The sequence below is a fragment of the Lepisosteus platostomus genome, chromosome 5 (assembly GCF_059453375.1).
Source record: "Lepisosteus platostomus isolate fLepPlt1 chromosome 5, fLepPlt1.hap1, whole genome shotgun sequence".
NCBI lineage: Eukaryota > Metazoa > Chordata > Actinopteri > Semionotiformes > Lepisosteidae > Lepisosteus > Lepisosteus platostomus.
In genome coordinates, this window is record NC_142615.1 from 58,072,289 (window position 1) to 58,085,982 (window position 13,694).

The 13,694-nt window shown below is 37.5% G+C and overlaps 1 protein-coding gene and 1 non-coding gene across 2 annotated transcripts in view; both read left to right on the forward strand.

Moving 5' to 3' along the window:
- The window catches only part of LOC148670204 (antigen WC1.1-like), a 217,141-nt gene that overhangs the window by 141,686 nt on the left and 61,761 nt on the right, over window positions 1-13,694 (forward strand). The window lies entirely within an intron of this gene.
- On the forward strand, window positions 6,452-6,523 carry trnaw-cca (transfer RNA tryptophan (anticodon CCA)). Its single transcript has one exon. It is a non-coding gene; the product is annotated as a tRNA-Trp (tRNA).

Consider the following 13,694-nt stretch of genomic DNA (forward strand, 5'->3'; position numbering starts at 1 on the left):
ACTGACCATATTAAGTTTAAGTACGCTGGGCAAACGTTCCGAGGTCAAATTCTTCCAGCACGGGGGTACCTTTAAAGCGGAGACGACGGCACCGAAATTTTTTGGCGCGCCTTCTCTTTAAAGCCCTGGCCAAATATGAAGACAGTACGTACAGTTATAATTCAAACTGAATTAAAAACTACACATCCCAGTTACCATGGTGGTGCTTGTGATCATTGCGTTTAACCAACGAAACAGGGCGAAAAATCAGTCACATGACTTTGGGGCAGAGTTTCGAAAGCTTAACCTATCAGCAACAAAGCGAAATTTACACGATAGGCTACCTCAAACTGTCAGTTACACGACTGCGTATGTCGCTTAAGCCACTCCTATTTGGCATTTTAGTTATGGAGGCGAGAAGACGCCCCCCCCCCCCCCCCCCTCTGGGTGCCTGATTTGCCGCCATCTTTAACCGCTTCGTGTCGAAATCGCAGTAGCTACGCGTACGAAATAAAGTTCATCCCAGCTACAAAACATATATATTTTTGTGGTAAGAGGGAGCAAAACATCAGTATTTACTGCTATTAATTAGTGTATGATTTATAGTTGAAATCTGAGCCTAAAAATAAAGTTAAAATCTCGACAAAGCAATGTAGGAAATACAGAGAAAATAAATCCTTTCTGACATCTAAAATCAGTTTCGATCAAGGTCTCTAAAACGAACAAGAAAAAGAGGATTTTCGGAGGGCAATTACGCTGTATTTATATAGAATAAGTGATTTATGAGCAATCTAATTTCTTGTTCGTTTAAAACAGTGAAATGTCAGCTGCAAAAGATCGCACCAGAAACAGCACTCTCTCTGCCTGTCATAGACGTTCAGGAAAGGCTGAATGAAGTCATGGTGATCAATAATAACAGTTGTAGGACAAGAAACAAAAGATAGTGAAAACTTAAGATTTTTAAGGCTAAAACTCAAATTCATTCTACAAATTAAGGCAAATGAAAATTCAGGACGTTAAAGTGCTAGAGGTGTAAAAAAATACAAAAATGCACATGAGCAAAACGTTTTAGAAATGGAGCAAACAGAATAAAAGCCATGCCTATAGTGCAGAAGAGGGATGCAGGAACACTTGCTTAGATATACAAAAAAATCACAAAAAGGTCTATGTTACAAAAGAACATGTAAACATGTACATCAATTTCCCTTCGCGATCAATAGTCTTATCTATAAACATGAAACAGAGTGAGGAATCAGAAATTAGCATGCATAAAAAACAGCAATTCTGTCAGTGAGCCCTAAATGAATTAATAGCAACTATGGTTTCATGGAGGGCTTCTCAGATAGTTGGGCATTTAGGTAAACTGCCAGGTGAAAGGACTTGTAAACATATTTTGTTAAAGCAAGTCAGTTTTTTCCGCAACACATAAAAGACATTTTTCCAAGAAAGTTTAGCCTTTGTCACTAATGAAACCACTAAATAAAGACATAAATATAGAAATCTTAAGATTTGTTTTATTTAATGTTGGTAGCAGGATGAACTGTCAGGTTGAGCTAAGTGTATATTGTGTCGCAGGGTTGCTGCAAGATGTTAACAGTGAAAAGGGTATTTAGAAATGAGTTATTTCAAGATGAAAATTTTCAGAATAATTGCAAATCTAGCAGGATAGAGAAAGCACAGAAAACTGGCAGTTAGATTGATCAGATTAGTATGAAAAGTCATTTAGCAAAGGGAATGAGAAGAGTGACAAACTAGTATACTTTAGATCTTTTTTTCTGAACCAGGGAAAATCTGATCATGTTTCCCTATAACAATAATAAAAAACTTTATTTTATATATTACCATTAAAGGTGGCATCTCAAAGCAATATGGTAGATGTAAAAACAGATAAAAGGACCACAGATTACAAAGTAAATACATATAAGAAAGACAAGCAGTTAGAGGTGCGACCAAAATTAGAAAATGAAGCAGATACAGACACTAAGTCTTCTGAAAAGAAAGGTTCTGAGGTTAGATTTAAATGCACTCAGGGTACGTGACTGATATCACTGGGAATACAAATTGAGAGCTCTGGGGTGCAGCTGGAGAAGACCCTGTCACCCACAGAATGTAGATGTTCTTGAGGACAGCTAGAAGACCAGAGTCAGACAGACAAAGGTGGGGGAGTAGACAGATAATAAGCCATATACTGTAGGTACAGAATGAGGATGAGGAATTTGAAGTTGACTCGAAACCTGATAGGTAACCAGTGCAAGGACTTGAAAACAGGTGTAATGCATCCCTGATAGGATTCTCGCTGTCATATTCTGAACATATTGAAGATTGATCAGTGTGGATTTAATTTCCCCAGTGAACAGGATGTGCATTTATTAATTCTAGGAAAAAAAAGCCTTTCTTAATTTCTCTAGTTCTTAGTTTCTCTAGTTCCCTTTAAAATAAACTATTATCCCACAATGCAGAGTATTAAATGGCCAGTATTTACACATGATATTTGTGATTTAAAGAAATTAACACAAGCAGCTTTTGGGGATTTAAGTGTTGGCTGAGTTATTGCAGGATAAAAGACTAGAGATGTTGGTAAGAAGAAGATAATTTTGGGAAAGCTAAGGAATACACTGATAACAAGAACACTTCCTAATGGGGTTAGGCATACTTTTGATGAAGATGATGAAGTTAACAGACTATATGTTTACATAGATACTGAAATGAGGATTGTATTTTAGATTTTGTGCAGTTACTAGTATTGAACTTTGTGTTGGATGCACATGAATTGAAGGAATGGGCAAACATAGCTGATGCGGATCCACAGAGCCAGCATATTAAGATGTTTATAATTAGAGGTAATTTGTTTAAATAACTAGGTATGGATACTGATGTGCAAGAGAGGTGGAAAGGCCAGCACTATAAAATATTTTATTCTCAGTGAGATGCTGCCATTTCATAGTGGGTTTCTAACACTGTGTATAGTCCATCTATTTCTAATCTCTTTATCCAGTACTGAGGATTTGGAGCCTATCCCAGTAAGCAACGGACACAAGGCAGAATACACCCTGGACATAGCGCCAGTCCATCACAGGACAGACAGACACAAACACACACACCAGGGCCAGTTTTCCCATAAACCAATTAACTTACCAGTATGTTTTGGAGTGCGAGAGGGAGTCATATCACACATACGGAGAAAAACCATGTAACCCAGAGAGAACATGCAAACCCCACACACACAGGATGGCAGGAATTGAATCTAGGACCCCAGTGCTCCAAGATAGCAATGCTAACCACTTTGCCACCATTATAAATGGATGGATATCTTAGTTATCTTTCTAGTTCACAGGTTTGCATGCATAATTTAATTTTGAAAGGCGCTGAGACATCAGGTACTACTGTTGTATTTATGAAAAAGAAACAAAACAAAAAACATGCTAACAACTGTGCCATCCTACTCCTTAGTTAATACATTTTATTATTCATAAACAGTTAACATTGTTAGCAAAATATTTTGAATTATATTTAACCCTATTTTTTCTTTAGTTTTGTATTTAACGTATTATATGATAGTCAGACTTAATGTATATTTGAACAATGAAAATATATTTTTACAAGATTTTACATTAAGCACTTAAAATTAATATGGTTAATAATAGTAAACTGTAACATGCTGTAACAAGATCGGTTAAACTGCTAAGAAAATCCTTTCAGAGAAAATGTTTCAGGTGTGAAGAACAAACCTGTTCCCACACACCCTGCCCCCACTACCATTAGAATATACACAAACATTTTAGCGTTTCATTCTGAGCAGAAGACCCTCACACCTGAAGAGTGCTGGCTGTGACGAATTAAACCGGTTTTACAGATTTCAATCACAGATTGGGAATCAGTAAAGTAACACACAGCGCCACTGGATTTGATAATACTGTACCTAACCAAAATCCGCAATATGGAAACAGAACCTGTGTAATTGTTGATAGATGATGTACTCGTAACATTTTTTCAAGACGAACTACAACATTTAAAAAATGACTTGTATGTACTTGATATCTCTAATCAATCCACGGGTTCCAGCACAAAACGAAACTAAAACGCATACCGTTTCGCGCTTCTTATTAGTTGCTCAAAAGTAATTTGACCGTATGAAATGCATAATATAAACCTAGAAACATATACGTGAGCAGTACTTAAGCACTGTAGTATCGGTGTTAAGACATACCTCTCAAATACTGTAAATCAAGTTAAAAATATCTCAAGACCGATTCTGGTCGTAATGAAACCATGTTTCGTGTATGTTTTCTTTTTCATCTTGAAATAACTCATTTCTAAATACCTTTTTCACTGTTAACATCTTGTAGCAACTTTGCGACAAAATATACACTCTGACAGTTCATCCTGCTACCAACATTAAATAAAACAAATCTTAAGATTTCTATATTTATGTCTTTATTTAGTGGTTTCATTCGAAGCTTACAATGTTTAGGGAGAAATGGAATACTGGTGTGTATTTTTTTCTTTAAAGTACCGAGACCAGCCATATACTGTATGTTTATGTTAAGATTTCCCTTCAGTGGTAAAATTAGATATGAATATTCAATACTTAAACGGGCACAGTTAAGACATTAAATATACATATACATATTGTATACAGTACAGTTTGCATACGGTAATATGTTTATGTTACGCGATTAAAAAATAAATAAATAAAACTGAAAGGTCCAGCACCAGCTGGATTCGAACACACAACCTGCCGGTTGGTAGTCACGCAACTAGACCAGTAGGCTACAAGACAGCTCGCATAAGCAGGCAGGCGAAACAGCCCTCCCGCAGTACACGGATATAATCATACCGTTATTAAATTCTTGAGATACGCGATTCCATATTATATTCCCTTTAAATCAAATTCTAAAAGTATGCTTGTTGACTCCGGTATCACGTTAGTTAAAGACTTCGAAGCTTACAATGTTTAGGGAGAAATGGAATACTGGTGTGTATTTTTTTCTTTTCATGATAGGTGTCGCATTTTAAATCATTTTCGTAGTTAGAAATTATGAAACGCCCTGTTAAAAGCAAGGAAGTTTTTATGCCCGTTGAAGTAAAACGAAATGCCTGACAAAGTATGGCTTGGACAGATTCCAAGTGCTTGTACAAATGTGCTAAAGAAATTATACTTTGAGTATACAGCTTGTCCAAAGTCATCCATTATTAATACAATTAGTAATATCTTCAGTAAAGGCTTTGATGCATAAATATTTCTGATAAAGTTAGGTTGTGTACTTTTGTCCAACTGAGCAATCTTGCTTTCATAAAATATACCAACATTTTAATGACTGATGATTAACATGCTGTAATACACAGTTCAAAATTAAAGGCTCAAATGCTGTACATGAGAGGTTAAGCTCCCCCTGGCGGTTTTACAAGGCGACGCCTGATAGTTAGTCACGTGACACACGTGAACCGCGTGATACCCCGGTGGGCGTGTCGCGGTATGCCGCGAAATACCTCACCCATTTTGAATGGCTGCATCTGTACAACGTCCCTGGAAAAGATATTTTATGAGTTGCGTGCAATCGGTATCTTTTACTTTAGGGATGGTAGTGGAAATAGCTTTAAAAATGTTTTCTAAAGAAGATTGTATTGCCAGGACCTGCCTTTAGCGCTCGGTAGCGATTACGCTGTTGATATAGATGGAGAAGAAATGTAAGATGAATTGATGATCTAAGATAAAATAGCCCTAACGCCTCCTGTAACAGTGTTTGTATTCATAGCAAGTAATATTCTTTTTCAAACCCGGACGTTGCTTTTGCATTAAGTGTTATGTAACCATTAGCAGTTTCGGTAGCTTCTGAAGAGCGCACTTTTCCAAACTGAAGCCTATAAGAACATTCTTCAAGATGCACCATGGCCCAGAATCGTTCATCGGGACTAGGATTATCAATTGAAAGTACTCCAAAATAAAATATTTTTTATTTAAAATTAAAAGAGTAGGCAAGTATTAAAACAACACCATAACTTCTCGACTTCCAATCTCTATCCTGGTTCAGGCCATGTCAAATGACATAATCAGTGGAGTCATGCTGAGTTTGTGAGTTTAAGCCTCACCTGGAGCAGCCTGGGTTTCTGTCTTCACAGGTAAACAGTGTTTTGTGTTATTTGCTAAATGGAGAGAGGATGCTGTGTTAATTGTTCTCCTCCTGGGAGAGGACAAGATGAGAAGTTCACGAGGCTGGTGGTAAATATCCTGTCCAGGAATATCGGGGCTGTAGGGGGTCAGATCTGTAGATGTAGTGAAGACATTAGTGGGGACGGTGTGTCTGCTCTCTGTGAAAGAGCCGGGCAGGAAGAATAATCTGTGGTCTGGGAAGAAGAGACCCTCGTTGGAATAGCGGCGCTCCTCACAGGAGAGAATGAAATCTTTTTTGAAAATCTTTTTCAGGGACGCTGATTGTTCTCTTTGGGTGAATTAAAAGCCCTTGCAGTGAGTGACCTCGTGGTGCAATGGTAGCGCGTCTGACTCCAGATCAGAAGGTTGCGTGTTCAAATCACGTCGAGGTCAGCTGATGTGTTTGTAGATGCTGCTGGTGCCGAACCCAGATTTTACACCACGCAGTTGCGTTTTATCTGTACACCACCTAGGTAATCTGAATGAAATAACAGAGCAGTACGGAACACCCAGTCAGGAGTTTATGCAGTGTTTCATCTTGAACACGACAAGAGAAAAGGCACACTGCACATCCGCGAAACATCACGTCCGACTTTAGAGACAGTGACATCAGAGAATGGAAGTTTCAGACCGCTTTTTTGTACAGTTTCAAGCAAACCTGAAAGTTAGGGAGTGTTTGGTCACTTTTGTATGAAAAAGTGTCTGAAGCCTGTAATTATAATTTGTCCTTTTTTAATTGTAGTTGAAATCCACTCCCATGTACCAAGACCTACAGTATATTCATGTTTGCTTAAATGATTAATGCTATAGGACATTAGCTGGTGTTTTTTGTAACGATTTGCTTTTTCATGCAGGAAAGAAAGGAAACCAGACCCAACGTTTGCTTTCAGGTGCGGTCTATTTACATTAGGACATCTATTTCTGAGGAGCCTGATTTAAATCACACAACCCCGGTAGAAGTCGAATCGACAATCTTATAAACCGAAATCAGACGCGTTATCCATTAAACCACTAGCCCGTCACATAACTGAATTGCGCTTTGGTGAGTTCAGCGCCGCTACTAGTACACCACCACATCTACAATTTGAGAGAAACGTGCTTTCTACATTTTTATCAGTTTTAAAAAATCATCACTTTTAAACAGACAAAGCATTTATGTGTCGCTCTGAATTTCTAATTGATTTAGAATTCAAAGAAAAAAGTGTTTTGTTCCACAACGGCGTGAAATGATCACGTCTTTCACTCTACTTCTCTCTTGTAGTAAAGCAGACCTTGCTAGGTGAGCATTTGCTCCGGTAAATTAGGTCACTTTTCACGTTAACTCACTTCTTCTAAACACAACATTTCCTGGTGCACGTTTTCTCCATGAAAAAAGACATTTAACCTTACGTGGTTTCTCATTTTTTTTCCATCAAATAGTACAGAAAGAAGAAAGAAAGAAAGGAAAAGTGTCGTAAATGAACTCTGTCGTCCGTGGGAGATGTCAAGCGCACTGGACATGAAAAGTGCCCGATAAAAGCCATTTCCGTACGTTTCTCTTAGTGTCGGGGCTCCTATTGAATGTAAAGGAGGCAACGTGCTCAGCCAGCCGATTCAACGCTTACTGAACGCAGGTGTCTCAGAGCGGTGTGTCCAATCGGCAGTAAAAGAGGAGAATTCTGCCGGCGCCGTGGCTTAGTTGGTTAAAGCACCTGTCTAGATAACGGGAAATCCTGGCTCCAAATCCCAGCAGTCCATCGCCTGTGTTGCACTGGACACCCTGTAGATCATCAAAAAAAAATATTGAGCTCATTAGTAATGAAACTGCCGGATAAAAGCCATTTCACATCCTTTCTCAACTTGCTCAGCGAGCAGGCTCACCGCACACTGAACAAAGATGTGACAGAGTGGTGTGTCCACCTGGCTGTAAAAGGGAAGTACTTTGCTGGCGTTGTGGCTTAGTTAGTTAAAGCGCCTGTTTAGTAAACAGAAGATCGTAGGTTCAAAACCCAGTGGTGCCTTTCTTCCTGTCTTCTCGCACTGCTTATTGTTATAGACAACATGCTTCTGCATTATGTTTAAAGGAAGTGTTCATTTAGTTTTTGGCACAACTTGTTTTTCAAGAAATCCACACATTGCGAAAGAGAAAGTGCTCATCTTTCTTATCAATGCAAAATAATTACTGCCAGCTGGCAAGAAAATGACAACGATTTGTTTTTACTTTAGCCAAAAATCTGTGAATGTAGAAGAATACGACATGTGTCAGTTTCTATGGCACACTCAGTCAGGGTGTCCTTCAGTTAAACACAACGTTGGTAGATCAAACGCACCCAGAGACACACTTCGAATTAATCCGATCTTAACATTACCTTCGCTAAATGTGATTGAGTTTCTTTGCACGTCCTTAGCCATCTTGATGTTTGGAGAGATTTTCAACTTTTGACACGAGTCAAACTACAAGTAAATAGTTGAGTACCTAAGTCAATATCACCGGGAATGTGAATATAAATGTTAACATCAATATTTCTGCTGTCTCCTGAGAAACACAAGTATAGAGTCAAAACACAATAAATAATGCTAAAAAATTATTCAGTTAACACCCAGATGTGACAAAACACATTTAAGACTTACATCCCCTTTAAATATGTATTTCCTTAAAATCAGTTCTCTTCCCTCCCCAGGATACCTGCAAATTCACTATAGATACATATTAAAAGCTGTGTGTAAGTCTTACATGTGTTCTGTCACATCTGGGTGTTAAATTAATAGATGTGTTGTGTTATTTAATATGATTTGACTCCAGGCTTGTGTTTCTCCAGAGACAGCAGAAATATTGGGGATTTGCGGCTACAGAAAATAATGTGAACTTTACAGGCAAAAATAAGGTTACGTTAAAGAAACAAAAACTTATTGTCACCCTTTTCAACGTGATTTTTTAAGACATTTGTTCGGAATAGTATATCTTCTTGTGTCTGTGGCTGTTATCCTACAATAACGGTGGTGAAATAGCAGGAATGTGCGGAAAGAATCGGAGATAGAACAGAAGACCAGTCATCCAGTCGATAGTAAGGTTGTGTAGGACCTCACATACTACGATGTCAGTGTTGAGTAGTGTGGTTTAAAAGCTTTTTCACGAACCAGGAAGGAGTAGAAATCTACAGTCTTCTGATCCGTAATCAGACACGTTATCCATTGTGCCATTGGCGTTTGTATTGCATTCCTATCCAGCACCACATTGAGTTCAGAGCCGCTACTATTCATGTGTGTTGTACGTGTGTCTAGTTACTACGTCTTTCATTATGTCTGGTTTAAAATAATGTATCTTTAAAACAGACAAAGGGTTTATGAGTCAGCCTGAAATTCACACACGAAGAATAAACAATATCGCGTTTAAAAAGAATACAGAGATGCCGGCGATAGATAACGGAGCATCTTAAGTGCGCGCTATCACTGAACTAAACTCCCGATCGTTAAGTTTGTCAGCGGCTTTTTAATTGTGTTAGGAAGAGCAAACAGTCCACAGTGTACATTTTAAAGGTCTAAGCAAAACAATCAGACGTGAGGATTATCCAGAACAGGAGCCTTTACTTCTTTGTATACTGAGCTTTCGGGTTAACATCAAAGTAAAAGACAAATTCGCAATTTTCACTTTTTGATTAAGGAACAAGAAAACACCATCCTTCGAGCTGGATTCAAACCAGGGACATAAGAAATGCCCACTGTTTTTGTCTACAGTCTTAAGATCTAGCAATTGAGCTATCAAGAGGTCGGAAAGTAAACGCTTTGTCACACATGTAGCCCAATGTAGTGTAGTGTTCCTCTATTTAAATCCGAGTTCGACGTCAAAATACTCACTCCCATAGTCTCGTTCAGAAGAAGAAATGGACCAGAGTTCTTATAAAATGTTTGAAGGGACATCAGTGCAGGCTGAAATTGACCCTTTTTCTATTGGGATCAGGATCATATAAAACCTTTCTTTTGGATTGAGAAGAGGATCATGGAGACACTCAAAACATCCCTGTCTTTGCTTCTTTCAAGGATGAATGGAGTATTGAGCTGCAAGCATCGGTTTAAATCAAAACTCTCTGCTACTGCAGTTGCTTGTTTGAGAGTTTCTTCAAATCTTTCAACTGAACGTTGATATCAAGGGATATTGACAGTTATATCATAGGGACTTTGGTTTTCTTTTGATCGAAAATTGTATTAAAATACAAGCCTCTTTCACAGTTGTATAATACTTTCCCTTGCATCCTCAGATCAAATTTCTAAATACCACAAAGTTACAACATATGGAATAGCATTTATTTTTAAATGTATTTTAAAACTAGCATTTATTTAGAGCTATATTTAGAGCTTAGTAAAGATAGCATTGCTAATATTGATGGAGTAGAAATGTAAGATGAATTGACAGCTTTTGCTGAACTTAAAAAGTCCTACAAAGCCTCCTGTAACAGGTAAGGACTCATAGCAAGACATTGCTATTGCATTGCGCATTTTGCAGATACGACCAGTTTCTGCTTCTGGTGAGTGCATCTTTTCCAAACTGAAATTAACAAGAACATTTTCAAGATGTGCCATGTCCCTAAATCGTTCATCAGGACTACTATTAATATCAGGTGAAAGCAGTACAAAGCATCAATTTAAGCTAAATATTAAGAGACTATATCTGTCAGCTACTGCTGTAAGCCATGTTCAGCCAACGCTAGAAATATTACTGCTCTACTACAGTAGCTAAAGAAAGCAAGTCCGACTTAGAAACGGATCACAAGTCGAAAACATAAACCGACAAGGATGGGATTCAAACCCACGCGTGCAGAGCACAATGGATTAGCAGTCCATTGCCTTAACCACTCAGCCACCTCGTGATGAGGGCCACCCCACTTGGGCATGATTTTCCTCGGCGACCAGGCTCAGCGCACATCGACCTCAGATGCCTCAGAGCGGTGTGTCCAAGCGGCTGTATAAGAATAGGTAATAGGTTTATTCCATGTTATTCCAATAGGTTTATTCCATTGAGGGTGGGTACCCACCTGTATAAGAATAGTGTTCTGCTGGTGCTGTGGTAAAGCTGGTTAAAACACCTGTTTCATAAAGAGGAAATCCTGGATCCGAATTCCAGCGGTACCTTTTTTCCCATCTTGTTTTACAGAACATGTAATTTGGGACACTCAAAAAGGTCTTGATTTGGTTTAATGCCTTTATTCATTTCCTTTGCAGAACAACTTGTTTTTTTTAATCATATAGCTTGCGAAAGGTGAAATGCGAGCGAATTGTTTTGTTCACCAAAAGTATGTAAATGAAAAAGGTGTAAGCATTTCTGTGGTGCAATTGGTTAGCATGTTCAGCTATTAACCCCAATGTGGGTTTTTTGATCCCACCCAGGGACGCACTTCTTCCTATAGTAAACATTATCACTCCAAAAATTTAATTTTTCCGCAAAACCTGAACTATTTTGATATTTGCAGTAGTAAACCATTACTACCAGTACCAGAGTCAACATTACCGGGAATTTTCAATAATTACGGACATAAAAACTCTCTTGTTTTTAACAGAGCGTTTCATAATTTCTAACTATGAAAATTATTTAAACTGCGACACTTATCATTCATCTTTTATATCGCATTTTAAGCGAATAGGTAATTAGATTGTTCATAAACCTAATTGCTTTTTCTACATAAACACAGTATGATTGCTCTCTGAAAATGCCTTTTCTTTATATTTAGGCTCAGATTTCAACTATAGATCGTATTATTATAAACTTTCTTGGAAAAATGTCTTTTATGTAAACCATTTTTGCTATTAATTCATTTAGGGCTAGAATACGTTCATTGTCTTCCAATCGAGTCGAGTTGACATTGGAAGCTTGCCACGCCCGGACTGTTACACCAACACATTAGCATGTTAAAGCGATTTCATTGAGGAGCCTAGCTTTCTTAACTAGTAAGTACTGTACTTCCTACTTTGAAAATACCTGTGAAACCGGTTTAATTTGTCACAGCCAGCACTCCCGCAGAGAGGGGGGTTGTACTCGTTAATGTCTTAGCACAAAGCAGAAACTTCTTGTATTTTCCGATGACATACAAGTGGAAAGATTACAGATTTGAATCGTCTTTTTTTTGAACCAGGGAAAATCTGATCATGTTTCTCTATAACAATAATAAAAAACTTTCTTTTACATTATTTTGCATATCCCGCTTACACATCGCACGACTTTAATGAATCTATTCTTTATTAATACTAAATAAATAATACTAAAAATACTACAGCAAAGAGGTCACTTGATTTTTGGAATAATTCCAAATAGCACAATGATCCACTGGCATCCCTGAAGTCTGTTTAGTCCATAATCTTCCAAATACAATCACTAAGCAATTATAAGAATTATACCATCCTATTTCTTTGTGATGTCCTGTAAAAACTAAACCTATTTTTATAAGGCTTTTACTCAAAAGATTTCCAAACACACAAAGCATTTGTGAAGTACTATAGTATTTCTAAAGGTTACTGGTACAACATCGATCATTAAAGCTTAACCATAAAGTTTAGATTGCTGACTATGGACTAACTACATTAACTAACTGCAATGCAACAGTATACATTTTACAAGTAAGAATATCTGGTTGAATTCTTGCATTTGTAGCCAATTTAATGCGAGAGATTTTAAGTTTTAACAGAAGAAAACTACGAATATGAAAACATCCATAACAACAAAAATTACTGTGCAAATATCAAAAGGCTACTTCAGTAATGAAATAATAATCACAGTAGAAACCAGACACTGTTTACACCATATTGTTAAGAAAGACTCAAGACAGAAATGTTCATGTACAGCTGGAAAAAACAGCTTCTAAAACAACAGTGAAGGCTGCAACATTACGCCCATGCTTTTCCACACTTGTAAGGATAACCTTAACCTTAGGCTGTTGAGTCCAATCAATTAAAGCTGGAGTTCTGCAGGTTGTACAGGCTTAAAAGGTAGATCGGTAGTTTATCTGCAATATAGTCCAGTACTTTAGGTGTTTCTTGGTTTAATTTTCCTGCTTATTACTTACTTTCCTACATTTCCAATGCAGTTCACTATCATTATACACAAAAGCCAAACCATAAACTTTGAAGCTAGCAGTCTTCAAGAAAACACCTGTTGGTGTTAAATGGTGAGGTTTTATTATAATCTAGGGTATGAAAACAAACTAGCTACATTTTTTAACACACTTTATAATACACCACTTTTTTGTTGTATCCCAAGTGATTTGAAGCATTTCTGTTTTAATTGAACTTCTAGATTTCTCCAATGCTTGTCATATGCTAAAAGAATAGCTTATAACAGGAAATGCAAAGTCTGTTTTTTTAAAAAAGCTCCTTTAAAGCCTGTGCCCCAGAAGGTCCATTTATGTTGAGCTGTGAAAGTGCTTTACAGTTAAAACCTTGTGTAAATGGTTAAAAGCAATGATCCAGGGACCAAAGGTGATTCAGGAGCCTAGAACCAATATTTGTGTGCTCGGTGCAGTCACATGTTGAAATTTGTTCCCCGTTTTTGAAAAAGTCCCACTGTATGCTGTTCCTTTTATTTACAATAAGAATCTAG